A 17243-nucleotide genomic window follows, 5' to 3' on the forward strand; every position below is an offset into this window, starting at 1 on the left:
CCCCATGTCAAAGGATGATACCTTCAGAAGAGGATGAGCAAGGGCCCTCATGGTGTGAGTGAGGTCACACCCAGTCCCGTACAGGGCACATGAGGGACAGTGTCACAGGCACAGAGAAGACAGAGAGAAAGAGCATTAGAGAGACAGGGGCAGAGAGACCATTTCTGGCAACACAGTGTCCCCACTTGATTAGCACCCACCTATGGGCCCCGATATCTGCTGTGCATGATGTGCCTGTCTCTGCAGGGGCCAAGAAGCCCTCCCCAGGGACGGTCTCTAGGTAATGACTCAGCTGCCCGAGGCCTGGGCCGCAGTCACACTGCCTTGACAGCCATCGGGGCCCTCTGCCCATCAGGACGAGGGCACGTTCCCGTTATGGGGAGGCTCCTGCTGTACAGTGTCCCACACAGCCCCTCCAGCCCTTGTCTGCTCTCCTGCTGACCTCAGTGCCAAAAAAAAAAATGCTTTAGGCAGGGGAGGGGAAGCTGGTCTCCCTACATTTGTGGTGGGGGTTTGTGCAAATTGATCAACTGAGGCATTTCCTCTGCTGCTTGGAGGCTCACCCCTGTAGCTGCCACCAGCACCTGCAGAGGGAATGTGGGCATTACATTCAGTACATCGAGTACCAAGCAGGTGTGTGATGGAGGGACACGGAGACAAATCCTGACGATGAGTCAGTCACAGGGTCCTTATGGCCCTGGGCAAAACTTGCCCTCCCCACAACCTGGCCTGAATGGTGCTTGTGGAAGCTTCCTTGCCTCCCCCAAGGAGCCCAAATTTACATCTACTTCCTCCCCTCCTCCTGAGCCTAGAAGCCCCATCCACACTGCATCTCAGGCCCCCCTATCTGCAAAAGGTGCCCATCTCGTTGGGGGTTGGGCAGATCGCTGAGTGAATATGTATACGTGGGTTTTATCACAGGACATCTAGCAAGGTTAGTGGTGATGTCAGGAAATATTGTTCATGTCCATATTAAACCATGGGCTTCCATAACCTGTACACGACAGAGGGCTTACCCTCCCTGAGAATGGGGACCCTAAGCTTTCATCTCCATGGTACCAGGGCAGGCATGGGAGAAATCACAGCAAAAGTGAAATCACACGCCTACTTCTAAGGCCTGTGAGAGTAAGGTCCAGCCTGCCTTCCTCTCAAGAACATTCTCACATGCAGATACATGAACAGCTCGGAGACCCAACCCTCTGGACAAACACCATCCCCCAAATACTTTAGAGACCTCGTGCCCTGCGGCAGAGACCTACAAACAGTTCAGAGACCTCTCATCCTAAACATTAACCACAAACAGCTCAAACATGTCACACCTGAGACACAGACCCCAGCCAGCTCAGATAATTCCTACTGGAGATGCAGAAAATTTCGGATGATTATTGCTGGCCACCCAGTTCTACAAAAGTTCTGTGGTTACCACCGAGGTTGCTGACCGCCAGTGCACTCTGAAGGAATTCGGAGTGAAAAACACGATGAGACCTTCTGTGCTTTGGACAAACAGGCCCTTATTTAGTTAGATGCATACCTCATGAAGAAGTTCAATGACCCGAGCTCCTTGCATCTTTCCGTACACAGAAAAGCATGGAAATCATTAACTTGAGCTATCTGATCTTTGTGGTTAACACTAATCTTGTACCAATATGTATGCTTGACTGCATGGATGCCCTAGGCAAAATTCTCTAAGCTGGCTTCTCCCCTGCCTTTTCAGGGCCGTTTCCTCAGAGCTGAGTGGCTATCTCCCCGGCTACAGTCCTCAGCAAGACCCTGAATAAAAGCTAAACTCACAGTTCTTAAGTTGTGTGCTTTTCTTTAAGTTGACACTACTCAGGCCACAGCTGCCCTTCAGCTCAGAGGCCTCACACACCTCCCAATAGAGCCTAGAGTGTGCACCCTGGAACACAGAGCCACACATCTTTAGCTCTGGGCTGCTGTGTGGGCAGTGACAGTGACTCTGGTCCAGCAACCCCCAGGGCGAGAGGCCTCAGGTGTGCCGATCCTTGTTGTGTGCAGTCACCACCATGTCATCGTGAGGAAGGCAGGTTCACTCCAGGGATGGGGAGCACCCTGGAGCAGAGGGGTCCTGAGAGTGACCTCTCATGTGTGGGTTCTGGGAATGGCCACCATCTGGCCAACCGTGGTCACCTCTGTACATGGTCACTTTTGCATCCTGCCCCACGGGGAGTTTAGTGTGAATCCCACATCCCCCGGAGGAGGAATGTGGACCCGGTCATCTCTGGGGTCTCTCAGGACCCGCTGTGGGGTACTGGATCCTGGAGCTATGAGAGGTCTTCACAGTGCCCTTGGCAACTATGTTAAATCCATCTGATCACCCCTGTCATTTCCCAAACTCCCTCTCCTAATGACAGCTGCCACAACTCCTGTCTCTCCCCTGTCTGCCCCCTTAGCCCACCACCAGGCCTCCCCTTCCACCCCTGGGGCCTCTTTAGCCCCTCCCCCAGCCCTAGTCACAAGGCCTCAGTTACACCCCCATCCCAGTTTGCTTCCTCTCACCCAGCACCCAGCGCTGCCTCAGGGCATCCCCTCAGGACCCTCCGTGCTCCCTGCAAGGACAGAACATTCTGCAGGACACCTGTCTCCTGCCCACACACAGGGGTCACGCATAAGGTCCCCGTTGGGGCACATCTGGAAATCTCTACAGGATCCAGATGAAACTCCAGACCCAGACCAGGAGTCCAGGGCAGTTCCCCCAGGGCTGCGGGGAAGGGAGATGGTTTTTGAGGGGAGGAGCTGCGGTGAGTGTCCCCCAAGAGTTGGGATGACGGTGCAGGGCTGGGTCTGTGAGGACAGGGAGTGGGCCCTGAGGGGCCTGGGGCTGTGTGAACGCCAGGACTGCCCCAGCTCCTGTCCTTACGTTCGACCCAGCCAGTTGCCTGCCTTCTCTGGGCCCGAGTGTCCTCACCGGTGACAGGGGCAACAGGGTTTTCTCCCAAGGGGCCTAGGGAGATTTAAGTGAGACGGCACCTAACCAGTGCTAAGGACACTGCAGATCAGATCAGGGGTTCCCTAAAACGCAGAGCCCCGCAGGAGAGCGCCAGCGGACTCCCTCAGTGACCTCACTCAACTGGCCACTGACCAGGGAAGTGTCTCCAGCCTGTCAAGAGGACAGGGGGCCCTCCTGGAGGCTGGGTTCTCCAGGTCCTCCAGCGCTTAGGGCCGAGCCCGCCATTTGCGAACCCCAGTCGCAACCTCAGGGCCCGGGTGTGCAAGTGCGAGTGCGGGGACGGACTTGGGGGTCGGCCCTTGTCCCGCAGAGGAGCCAGAGCCGACGGCCTCTGGGTGGGCGGCTTAGAGAGGTCCTGGTTCCTTGCCTCCAACGCCCCACAACCAATCAGGGGCCCCAACGCTGGCTCCTGGTTTCTTCGAAACTGCTGGAGATGGTCGTGGTCAAAATGGGGCTGGAGCAGCCTCCCGGACTGAGAAAGGGGGTCCCTCCAAGTCAGATTGGGGTTTGGGTGCCAAGACAGCATCCTCGCCTTCTCTATCCAAAGCTGGGGCTTTCTCCCTGGGGTGCGGCGGACTTTTTATCTTCCCTCCATACACAGGATTTGCATTGTTATCCAGTAGACCCTCCTCCCCTGTGGTACCTCCTATAGTGGTGCCTCCCGTCTCTGCACCCACAATGGTTCGTTCCAGTAGCAGAAGGTTCCATCCTCATACCTCCTCCCCAGACACCTCCAGGAGGTGAGACCCCAGTGGGGGCTGCTTCTGACTTCAGTCCTGCGAGTTATTCTGGTGGATCTAACGCGAGTGTGAAACTTAGTGTGCATCCGAGTCACCTGGAGGGCTTGTTAAAATGCTGATTGCTGCCCCTCTTTCTGATTCGATGGGGCCCAGGTGGGGCCCGAGAATTTGCATTTTGAACAGGCTCAGCCTCTCTCCCACACAACGAAGTGGACTCTTTGATTCCTCCCTCCCTCCACCTTGTTGCTAGTGAGCGGTTCCTTCTCTTTCTCCCTCCCTCCTTGCCCCCCAGCACACCCAAATGAACAGTCTTGTCACCAGACCCTGAAGATCTTGAAGGGAACAAAAGTCTAAGCTCCCTGTTCACTGCAGCAAACCGTCTGCCCCAAAAATGGTGTGAGGGTGTCAGCAAAAGTGATTTTTCTCTCTTGCATCACTGATGGACAGCATTGTGGTAGCATCTATCAAAGTGAAAAATCCTTCCACTGCTAGGTCGGTGAGGGCGGTGATGCGGTGTTTAGGTCCATTGTGGTCAGTCTCCAGTGCCCAGTACATAGTAGGTGCTCACTGGATGATCGGTGAATACTGCGTTTGACCCAGCAATTCCACTTTAAATGTGTGTAATAAGCACACACATTCACAGCACTGTGCGTACAGGGAAGGTAGCAGCAAACGACCATGAACCGCCTCTAGATGTCCATTAGTAGTCAATGATCATTAGATGGTAAATGAACGGTGATGGGTTCGTATGACACCAGGGAGCACACGCTGGCCATGGAACGGAATGAGGGGACCAGTCTGTACTGATCAGAGAGATCTTCTTCAGGACATGTTGTTCATGTGGGGGCGGGGAAGCAAAGCGGAGATGCTCATGGTTGGACCTGTTGTGTGTGCGTGTTGTTTAAATACAGAGAAATATGTTTGAAAGGAACAAGGAAACACTCATAACTAACCCCACCGGTAGGCCCAGAGTAGAGAACGTGGAGGAATGATCTGACCTGTGTGGTCTGTGTACTGATGTAGTAATGGAATCTTTTACACCAGCCCCATGTTCACGTATTATTTGAGTAACTCTTTATAAACAAAGTCATGGAATGAAAACAATACCTGCAGCCCAGAGCATTTGTAAGTGAGAGCATCTGGAGTGTGTCCCGGAACAGAGTTCTGAAACGTACATGCCCCAGAGCCAGGCAGTTAACGTGCATAAGTGAACCCAGCTCCTGTGAGGGTAAGGAAGAGCAGCAGATGGGTGTGTAAACGTTCCCTGCCTGTACCCACCTCCCAGAGTGTGTACAATAGAGGTGATGGGGCTGGTGCAGACCCCGGACCCACCCAACTTCCTCATCATCACACAGAGTGGTAATTGTCAGCATAGCAACAGCCGTTACATCTTCACACTGACAGAAACTCGGGAGTTTCCTTCAACGTCTTCATTACAGGACACACACACACACACCTGTCATATGAGAAGGCTAACCGATCCTCTTAACCCAGCATACAGGGACTAATTCAGACTGACTTAGGAATTGGTTCTGCCTGTGATGAATTAACAGTTATCCTCCCACTTTAAATAAGTAAAAAAATTGGAAATGACCTTTTGGGTATGGTACAACAGGCATGCAGGAAGTTGATACCCGAGAGAAGGGGGAAAATGAGGCAAGCACTACAGTTTGTCTCAGGTTACTTCCTGGAGAGGGTTTGCAGGCTTCAGTGCAGGTAGAGGGAACCCAAACAGAGGCCAGCATTCTCCCAGAGTTGAGGAAACAGCATTCAGCATGCAGGGAGACTATGGCATCCAGAATTCCTAGAGCCGAAAAATAGAGAAAAAGGTGTTTCCTGGAGTTGGGAAAGAGAGAGAGAGGGAGAGAGGGAGAGAGCGAGAGAGCGAGAGAGCGAGAGAGAGAGGGAGAGAGAGAGAGAGAGTATGAGAGATTTGAAGCGGGTTCCCTGGAGTCTCCTGCTGAATTCTGATCAGAGCATGTGTGTGACAAAACTACCCAAGGCCAGTAAAAGAACTACCAAAGAGGAGTGGTTGGAACAACTTCAGAGCTCTCAGAAGGATGGAAATTGTTTATCTTCTCACCTGCCATGGGTTAGAAAATCTCAAAATATTCAGGGTACTGGATAGATTTCTCATCTTTTTTTAACCCCAGTAGTCAGGAAAGTTCACCCTAAAGACTGTTCTGGTCCCATCTTTATAATGCTTGAAAGCAAGCGTCAAAAGGATGAAACTGTTTCAAGGTAACTCAACTGCATCCCAAGATGGAGCTCAAAATCACTTAAAGGAATTATTACTATTGTTATTATAAAATTCAAAAGCCAACAAAATAAAATATTCACAATGTCTGGCATCAATAAAAATTTATTAGACATGCACAAAAGCAGAAAATGTAACCAGTAATAAGGAGAAAAATCAATCAATGAAAACACCCAGAAATAACACAGGTGATAAAGTTAACTGACAAAGACATTGAACAGCTATTACAAAAGTATTCTACATGTTGAAGTAGATAGAGGAAAAATTATGTATGTTTATAGGAGACATGAAGTTATTTTAAGAAGACCCAAATTAAACTTAAAGAAATGAATAACACATGGTCTGAGATAAAAAAAAATACACTGGATGAGATTAAGTGCAAATTAGACATCTCAGAAGAAAACACTAGTGAACTTGAAACATAATGAGACTTTAAAACATCCCAAATGAAGCACAAAAGGAAAAATAAAGCTTTGTAAAAAAAATGAGTAGAGTAGCAGAGAAATGTAGGACAACTTCAAGTAGTGTATATATTAGAAGTTACTGAAAGAAGGTGGATACAAAAATACTTACAGAAATAATAGCTGAAAATTTTCCAAGTGTAATGCAAACCATAAATCCACATCCAAGAAGCTCAATGAATCCCAATCACATGAAAAATAAAGAAAACTACACCAAGGCACATTATAATAAAAAAAAACTTTTAAGCTGCAAAAAAGCTTAAAAGCATCCAGAGAGGAAAAATGTGGAACAAGGATACAACAGCACATTTCTTCTCAGAAACTATGGGAACCAGAAAATAGTAGACTAACATCATTAATGTAATGAAAGAAAAGAACTGTCAAACTGAAATTGAAAACCAAGATGATTTTCAATTATGAAGACAAAATAATGACTTTTTAAGAGATATAAATGCTCAAAGAATTCATGAGCAAACTGCACAATAAAAAAAAAGTTTAAAAATTTCTTCAAGTAGAATGAAGATGATATCAGATGGAAATTAGGACCTTGCACAAAGAAAGAAAAAGCACCAGAAGTGATAATTATGTGTGTAAATATAAACTACCTGATTTCTTATTTTTAAAACTTTTAAAAAATTGATGGTTTAAGGCAGAAAAATCATATATTGTGGGGTTTATAACATAAGTAAAAGTAAAATGTATTCCAACAAAAAGGCTGGAAGAAGTGAAATGGAATTATACAGTTGTAAAATTCTTATACTGTATTGATCCAAATTGGAAGAGAAGAGGAAAAATTGTCATTATATGTGGATGACATGATACTGTATATAGAAAACCCTAAAGACTCCACACAGAAACTCCTAGAGCTAATAAAAGAACTCCACAATGTAGCAGGATACAAGATTAACATATAGAAATCAGTGGCATTTCTTTACCCTAACAATGAAATATCAGAAAAGGAAAGTAAAGAAAAAATCTCTTTTAAAATTGCATCCAAAAAAAATAAAATACTTAGGAATAAATCTGACCAAGAAGTGAAAGACTTATATGAGGAGAACTACAAAATATTGACTAAGGAAATTAAAGATGACTTAAAGAAATGGAAAGATATCCCATGTTCTTGGATTGGAAGAATCAATATTGGTAAAATGGCCATACTACCCAAAGCAATCTACAGATTTAATGTGATCCCTATCAAATTACCCAGGACATTATTCATAGAATTAGAAATCCAAAAGACAGATAACAACAAATGTTAGTAAGGATATGGAGGATTGGAAGGTTCATACACTGCTGAAAATGTAAAATAGTGCAGCTGCTTTAGGAAACAATCTGACAATTCCTTAAAGATTATATATACAGTTATCATATGACCCAGCAATTTCACTCCTGAGTATATACCCAAGAGAATCAAAAACATATGTCCACACAAAAACTGGTACACAAATGTTCAAAGCACCATTAGGCATAATAGCAAAAATGTGGAACAACAGTAATGTCTATCAACTGATGAATGGATGAATAATATGTAGCCCATCCATGCAATGGAATATTATTCAGCAATAAAAAATGAAGTAATGAGACATGCCACAATGTGGATGAACCTGAAAACATTATCTTAAATGAAAGAAGCCAGTCACAAAAGATCACATATTGTACAATTCCGTTATGTGAAACTCCAGAATAGGCAAATAGATAGAGACGGAAAGTAGATCAGTGATTGCTTAGGGCTGGAGCGGAGGGGGAAGGGGTGCAAGTGCTAATGTGCATAGGGTTTTTTTGGGAGGGGTAGGTAATTAGTTTTTTTTTTTAATGGAGGTACTGGGAATTGAACCTATGACCTTGTGCATGCTAAGCACACACTCTACCACTGTGCATGCACTCTACCACCCTCCCCCAACCAACAGGGTTTTTTTTCCTTTGGAGAGGTGATGAAAATGTTCAAAAATTGTAGTGATTGCTGCATAATTCTGTGAATATAATGAAAGAATTTAATTGTATCTTTAAAAGGATAAAATGTGAATTAAATCTCAATAAAGCTGTTACATAAGAAAGGAAATGATAGGACTTTGGGGGGTGATAGAAATGTTTTCTATCTTGTGATGGTTGTTACATGAGTATATACGTTGGTCAAAACTCATTAAATGTACACCTAAAATGAGTGCATTTTATGGAATGTAAATTGTACCTCAATAAAGTTGTTTCTAAAGAAAAAAAGTTTAAAAGTGGAGAAAGATGTTCCATGAAAATACTAATATAAAGAAAGCTGGAGTTGCTATGTTAATGTCAGAAAACAGTAAAAAAGTATTTCAGAGTAAAGGATGTTACCAGGGATGAAAAGGGCCATTTTATAATAATAAAGGGGTCATCAGGAGGATATAACAATTTTGAACATCTATGCACCTAATAATAGAGCTTCAATATACATGTAGCAAATACTGATAGAACTGAAAGTGGAATTGAAAATTTCATAATTATAGTTGAAGAATTCAACACATCTCTCTCCATAATCTTTAGACCAAGTAGATAAAAAATTAATTAGAATATAAGAGTTGAACAACATGATCAACCAAATTTGCCTAACTGACATTTGTAGAACACACTATCCAACAACAGAATAGACATTCTTTTCAAGTACACATAGGACAGTTACCAAGATAGGCCATTGTACTGGGTTTAATAATGGCCTTCGAATAGTTATGTCTAAGTCCTAATCTCCAGAACCTGTGAATGTAATCTGATTTGAAAAGAGAGTTTTTGAAGATGTAATTAAGTTAAAGATCTCAAGATGAGATCATGCTGAATTTAGGGTGGACCCTATATCCAATGACAGTCATCCTTATAAAAGAAAGGCAAAGGGAGACTTGAGACACAGAGAGGAAGGCAATGTGAAGACAGAGGAAGAGATTGGAGTGATGTATCTACACTTCAAGGAATGCCAAGGATTGCAGGCAGCCACCAGAAGCTTGTAAGGAGAGACATGGAACTGATTCTCCTCGAGTCTCCAGAAAGAACCAACCTTGCCTACATCTTGATTTTAGACTTCTGCCCTACATTATGTGAGAGAATACACTTCTGTTGTTTTAAGCCATCAAGTTGGTGGTAATTTGTTATGGCAGCCTCAGGAAACTAATACAACATATTCTGGACCATAAAATAAATCTCCATAAGCTTAAACGATTCAAATCAAACAGTATTTTCTCTCAACACAATGGAATTAAATTAGAGATAAATTTTCAAAATATATTTGAAAAACATGCAAATATTTTGAAGCAAAATAATACTTCTAAATGTTGTGTCAAAGAAGAAATTGAAAGGTGGAATGGAAAACTTTTCAGCTTTATTGAGGTATAATTGGCAAATGAAATTGTAATATATTTAAAGTGTACAACATGATAATTTGATATGTGTACATTATGAAAGCATTCCCACCATCACATCCATCACCTCACATATTAACTTTTTTTGTTATTTGGGTTTTTTGTTTTTGGTGAGAACATTTAGGTTCTACTCTTAGCAAATTTCAATTATACAATACAGTATTATCAACTATAGTCACCATATTACACATTAGAACCTCAGACTTTGTCTTATAACTGATAGTTTGTACCCTGTTACCAGCCTTTCTCTATTTTCCCCACCCCTCAGCCCCTGGCTATCACCATTCTACTCACTGTCTCTGAGTTCAGATTTTTTTAGATTCCACATATAAGTGATACCATGCATAATGCCTTCCATGTTCATCCCTGTCGTCACAAATGGCAGGATTTCCTTCTTTTTTAGGCTGAATAATATTCCATTTTATATGGGTGTGTGTGTGTGTGTGTGTGTGTGTGTGTGTGTGTATGCACCACATTTTCTTTATCCATTCACCTCTTGACAGACACTTAGGTTGTTTCTATAACTTGGCTATTGTGAATAATACTGCAATGAACATGGTCATACAGATTACCTCTTTGAGATAGTGATTTCATTTCCTTTGGATACATACCCAAAAGCATTATCATATAGTTCTACTTTTAATTTCTTGAGGAACCTCCATAGTGTTTTCCATAGTGGCAACACTAGTTTACATTCCCATCAACAGTGTACAAGTGTTCCCCTTTTGCCACATCATTGCCAGCATGTGTTACATCTTTCCTTTTTTATAATAGACATCCTAGCAGGTGTCAGGTGATATCTCTTTGTAGTTTTGATTTGCATTTTCCTGACGATTTGCAACGTTGAGCATCTTTGAAAAACCTACAGCTAACATCATACTCTATGGAGGAAAGACTGCATGCTTTCTCTTTAAGATCAGCTACAAAGCAAGAATGTCTGATTCCACTTCTATTCAATATTGTAGTGGAGGTTCTAGCCCTTGCAGCACGGTAAGAAAAAGAAATAAAAGCTACGCAGATTATAAAAAATAGAAGTAAATCTGTCTTTTTTGCATATAGCATTATTGTCTATAGAAAACAAACTTGGTTACCAGGGAAAAAGAGGTGGGGAGAATAAATTGGGAATTCTGAATTTGTAGATACACACTACTATATATAAAATAGATAAACAACAATATCCTCCTGTATAGCACAGGGAACTATATTCAATACCTTGTAATGGCCTATAATGAAAAAGAATATGAAAAGGAATATATATATGTTTAAATGACACACTATGCTGTATAGCACTGTAAATCGACTATACTTCAATATAAATAAATAAATAACATTATTGTCTATAGAAAATCCTAAGAAATATACCAAAAAACTACTAAAGGAGTTTAGCAAGGTTGCAGGATAAGATGTTAATATTCAAAACCAGCTGTATTCCTATATACTAGCAATTAACAATTGGAATTTGAAATAAAAATACCATTTATAATAGCAACACAAAATATAAAATACTTAGGGATAAATGTGACAAAAGATGTGCAAGCCCTGTACACTGAAAATTACAAAATATTACTAAGAGCAATAAAAGATCTAAATAAATGGAAAGATATCCTATGTTCACAGACTGGAAGATTCAATATTAATATGCATAAATTGACAAGCCAATTTCATAATTTATATGGAATTGCAAAGGACTTAGAATAGCCAAAATAATTTTTTAAAAAGAACAAAGAGGACTTACACTACCTGATTTCAAGCTACCATAATCAAGATGATGTGGTATTAAAGATCAGTGAAAAAGAAGAGAGTCAAGAAATAGGCCCATACATATATGGTTAATTGATTTTCAGCAAAGGTGTAAGTGAAATTCAGTGAGGGAAAGGATAATGTTTTCAGTAAGTGGTGCTGGAACAACTAAATAGCCATATGAAAAAAATTTTGAACTTTGATCATTACCTCAAAACACGTACAAAAATTTATGCAAAATGGATCATTGATATAAATGTAAAAATGAAAACTATGAAAATTTATTAAAGACAACTTGGAAGGAAATCTTAGCCATCTTTGGTTTGGTGAATATTTCCTACTTAGGACTCAGAAAGCATGGATATAAAAGAAGCATTGATAACTTGGACTTTATCAAAATTAGAAATTTTTTTCTTTTTCTCTTCTTTTTTTCAAAAAGAGATTTGTGAAGATAGAAAGGCAAGACACAGACTGGGAGGAAAATTTTTGCAAAGCATACATCTAATAAAGAACTTGTATCTGGAAAATGTAAAGAACTCTGAAAACTCAGTAATAAGAAATCAAGCAACCCAATTTTTTAAATGGGCAAAAGATCTGAACAGACACTTCACTAAAGAAAATATAAAGTTGACAAAAAAGCAAATGAAAACATGCTCAATATCTTTGGTCGTTAGGGAAATGTAAACTAAAACCATGATTAGGCACTATTGTACACTTATTAAATGGCTAAAATTTTAAAAACTGACCATATCACGTTTTGGCAAAGATATGAAGACACTGGAACTCTCATTCACTGCTGGTGGGAACGAAATGGTACAACTACTTTGGAAAACAGGTTAGCAGTTTCTACAAAGTTAAATGTACACCTGCTATACTATCCAGACTTCCCATTTCTGTGTATTTACCCAAAAGAAATGAAAGCATATGTCCATACAAAGACATGTGCGCAAATGTTCATAGCAGCTTTATTTATAACAGGCAAAAACTGAAAACCAATCAAATATACATCAAAAAGTGAATGGATAAAGAAATTGTGGTATATAAATAAAATAGAATACTACTCAGAACTAAAAAGAATGAATCATATGTTACCATATGATCCAGTAATCCCACTCCTGGGCAGATACATATACAGAGAAAACTCTAATTCGAAAAAACACCTGCACCCCAATGTCCACAGCAGCACTATTTACAATAGACAAGATGTGGACACAACCTAAATGTCCATCAACAGATGACTGGATAAAGAAGATATGGTGTATTTATACAATGGAATATTACTCAGCCATAAAAAGAATGAAATAATGCCATTTGCAGCAACATGGATGCGCCTAGAGATTATCATATTAAGTGAAGTAAGTCAGGCAGAGAAAGACAAATATCATATGATATCGCTTATATGTGGAATCTTAAAAAAAAAGACACAAATTTTATTTACAAACCAGAAATAGACTCACAGACATAGAAAACAAACTCTGCTTACCAGGGGGGAAAGAGGAGTAGGAGGGATACATTAGGAGTTTGGGATTAACAGATATACATTACTATATATAAAATAGATAAACAAGGACCTACTGTATAGCACAGGGAACTATATTCAATATATTATAATGAGCTATGATGGAAAATAATCTGAATGTATATATATATATACAACTGGATCCCTTTGCTGCACACCTGAAACTAATATTGTAAATCGACTGCGCTTCAACAAAAATTAAGAATTAAGAAAAAAGAAGTTATGGTATATAAATAAAATGGATTACTACTCAGGACTAAAAGGAATGAACTACTGACACACAACTGCAAGGATGACTCTCAAACTAATTATGCTGAGTGAAAGAAGCCAGACAAAAAAAGAAAACATATTATATGATTCCATTTATATGAAATCTAGGAAGTGCAAATGAATAGATTAGTAGACATCAGGATGTGGGGTATGAAAGAGAAGGAGGCTTGAAGAATAACTCTAAGAATGTGGCCTGAGCAACCAGAAGGATGGAATTGCCAACATAAGAGAAAGACTGCTGAAGGAGTTGGTTTGAGGGGTAAGGTCAGGAATTCAGTTTTGGTTGTGTTGAGTCTGAGAATGCCTATTAGACATTCAAGTGGGGATGTTGAGTAGGAAGTTGGATACGAGAGTCTGGAGTTCAGAAAAGACAGCTAGGCTGAAGAAAATTTGGTAGCCTGACTCCAGGAATTTCAGGCACACCAACCAATATCTATCATTTCTTGAATGCTGCTGTAGCTTCCTCACAGGTCTCCCTGCCTTCTGCTCTATACCCATCCAGTCTGTCTTCCCTGCCCACTGCTAGAAGAATCCTTCTAAACTGCAAAATAGGCCATATGATGCCCCTGCTTAAAAAATAGAGGAGAAAAAATGGAGAAGGAGGAGGAGGAAAAGAGAAAAAATTTCAGTAGTATCCCAATCTCCTAAAGGATTAAGTCTCATTTTCTTAACCCAGCACCCTAGGACTTCTGTGGCATGTTCTTTGCCTCACCAACCTACCCTACAACCTCATTTCTCCCCTCCACCTCTAAACGCAGCTCTCTCTGACCCAGCCTTCCCAAAATCGTAGCAATTCCTAGATTTTCATCATGTTCTTTCCCTGCCCTGAATCTCTCTCTGTCTCTCTCTCTCCTTGTCTGTCTCTCTCTTCCCTTCTCTCTCCCGCTCCCACAACCTACATCCTCTTAGGGAGATCCTGTCTTTTCATCCTTCAAAACTTACCTCAACCATCTTTGGGAGGGTATAGCTCAGTGGTAGAGTGTGTGCCTAGGATGCACAAAGTCCTAGGTTCAATCCCCAGGACCTCTACTAAAGATAAGTTAATGATTAATTAATTAATTAAACCTTGGTCCCCCCTAAAAAAACTTATCTCAACCATCTCAAAATCCATCTATCCATAACTCCATATGTATAACTCTCATGGAGAGCTTATACTGTGACTCCCTCATCTGTCTGTCTCACCTGCGGGGCTGTGATCTTCAGGGTATTTTTCTTTTACAAGCTATGTGTATACAACTCAAGTTCCCAACAATGCCAGTGAAACAGATTTTTGAAGTTGTGGCATATTCATACAATGGGATGCCATTCAGCAATAAAAATGAATTACTTGCTCAGTCAACAGAGTGGCTAAATCTCACAAGCATAATTAAGTAAAAGAAGCAGTTACTCTATTAGTTTTCCATTTTTATAAAGTGCAAAACTAAATTATGCCCTTAGAAATCAAAATAGTGGTTACCTTGAGGTAGAAAATGACTATAAGAGGGCACAGGTGGGGCTTCTGGTGTGTTGGTCATAATCTGTTTCTTGACTTGGGTATGTTTGCTTTGTAAAAACTCATCAAGTTTTCCATAATTTTTTTGCACTTTTGTGTATGTGTTAAACTTAAGTAAAGGCAAAACTAAACTAAAGTGATTAACCATAAAAAAAAAGCAAGGAAGCACATACCATAAAATTCAGGATGAGAGAGAGGGAGCTATGATTGATAAAAGTCACCTAGAGGACGTCTAGGGTGTTGACAATGTTCTATTTCTTAATCTATGTGGTGTTTATGCAGATGTTTGAATTATAATTATTCTTTAAAAATGAATATATGTTTTATGAACTTTTCTGTATGTATATTGTATTTTACCATTAAAAAGGTTTTTATAAGTACATACATTTTCAGACTATATTTTGTAAACCAAATAGTGCAAAAGAAAAGCAAAGTGCAATAGAGTATCTATAGTATGCTATCTTTTATGCAAGAGAGAAGTAGAAATGAAAAAATATATTGTTAATTTGTGCAAAAGAAACACAGCTTTAAGTGTAAACCAGAAACTAGTGGAATTTATTACCCATAAGGGATGAGTGGGAATAGGGTGAAAAGGATGGGAGAATAGGAATGGAGTACAGGGGAGGGGGGGAGTGACACTTTTCTGGGTATAATTTTTGTATGGTTTTGACTTTTAAAATCATGTTATTGTTTTATGTAATCATAAAATCATTTTTCTTCCCAAAGATGGGAAGAAAACAACAGAAACAAATGAGTCTATTTCAAATTAATAACATTACATTGAAGGGAAGAAAAAAACCTGTAAGCAAATATTAAACCCTAGTTAGTAGCTTTATTTTTCACAATGGTGGGTTAGCAGTTCTGAAGCTACTATATGTATATCCTAGGATTGAACAAATAAGTACATACATTGTGGGTAATGAGAACCAGATTTCTCACTGTCAGAGAGGGGAGATAGAAATATGGAAAAGGGGAAAGGCTAAAATGAATCTTGTGTTTTGAGATTAGAATTGGAGTACCAGTATGAATTAATGATTTTAAGATGATATAGAGATTAGATAGATAGATAGATAGATAGATAGATAGATAGATAGATAATGTGTGTGTGTTTATGAATATATACATACACACCAGCTCTGTCCAATGAGATGAATTAGAAGCAGTAATCCCTAGTTACAGCAAGGAGCGCACTTAATACACAAATCTTTGTGTCTCTACCAAAAGGAACCAAGGCTGGATTCTTGGAGAAATGGCTGATTCCAGAGGTGGGGCTTGAAAAATACAAGATGAACCTGGGACACCTGATGTTCCAGAAAGTAAGGACGTGCTTAAAGAATGATGGGCATATCAAAAGGACACAAAAGAAAGCTTGTATAGTCTTCCTTTGTCAAATCCCGGGACAATTTGGGCAGCACATAAAAAGTGAATGTAGCAGTTTATGATGCATTGAATAAAATAGGAATCCACAAATGCATATAACTAAAGGAAGGAAGGAAGAGAGGGAGGAAGGAAGGAGAGAGAAGGAGGTTCATCCTTATTGTAGAATGTGAACTCTAAATGTAGAAGGAATAATAGAGTTAGAAAAATCACCATTTGGCAACCACCATAGGAATAATTGTTTCAGCCAAGTGCAGTGGCATTGGGTGAGAGTGATGGCAAACCATGGCTTGTTATTCCATACACTTCTGTGTTGTTTGAGCTTCTCACAGTGTGCATGTTCTCATGCATCACTTGTGTAATTAAAAATGTGTTTATTCTTTTGACATGCTGAGGGACAAGTGTTTGTCACTGTCAATGCTTGCTGCAAGATAATGGGAGATAAATAAGTCACACTGAGGTGGCACCCAGGAGCACTGTCTTCTGAGAGACAGAGATAAGAGCAGCAGCTCTAATTAACTGTAATACCGAAAAATACACTAGAACATGGTGATAAGTGGGATCTCTCTTGCCTGAGTACCTCAGCAGGGTGCTGGGAATATAATGAGCACTCAATAGATGCTTGCAGAAGGTGTAAAACAGTATATTCAGTCACTACCTTTGTGTTAGAAAGGGGAGAATGCAATGTATAATTATGATATGAGTCTATATAGTTAGACATATATAAGCATATAGGTAGATACTTGTATTTTCAAAGAGAAACATGGGAAGGATAACCCCAAAACAAATTTTTAGAAAGTAAAGGAGAGGGTAAAACAGGGTGTAGGGACAGGATGGAAGTTATGTAGTTTAATTAAATTCTTCTTTTGGGGGGAAATAATTAGGTATATTTATTTACTTATTTAATGGAGGCACTGGGGATTGAACCCAGGACCGTGGGCATGCAAAGCACACACTCTACCACTGAGCTATACCCTCCCCGCCTGAAGTTATATAGTTTAGAATATACATTGGAAACATAAAAATGTTTTACATATTC

The 17243-nt window shown here is 40.6% G+C and overlaps 1 non-coding gene across 1 annotated transcript; it reads right to left on the bottom strand.

Moving 5' to 3' along the window:
• Nucleotides 1-17110: 17110 nt before the first annotated feature.
• Nucleotides 17111-17183, bottom strand: TRNAA-UGC (transfer RNA alanine (anticodon UGC)). Its single transcript has one exon. It is a non-coding gene; the product is annotated as a tRNA-Ala (tRNA).
• Between the last annotated feature and the right edge of the window lie 60 nt (nucleotides 17184-17243).

The sequence above is a fragment of the Vicugna pacos genome, chromosome X (genome assembly GCF_048564905.1).
Source record: "Vicugna pacos chromosome X, VicPac4, whole genome shotgun sequence".
NCBI classification, from domain to species: domain Eukaryota; kingdom Metazoa; phylum Chordata; class Mammalia; order Artiodactyla; family Camelidae; genus Vicugna; species Vicugna pacos.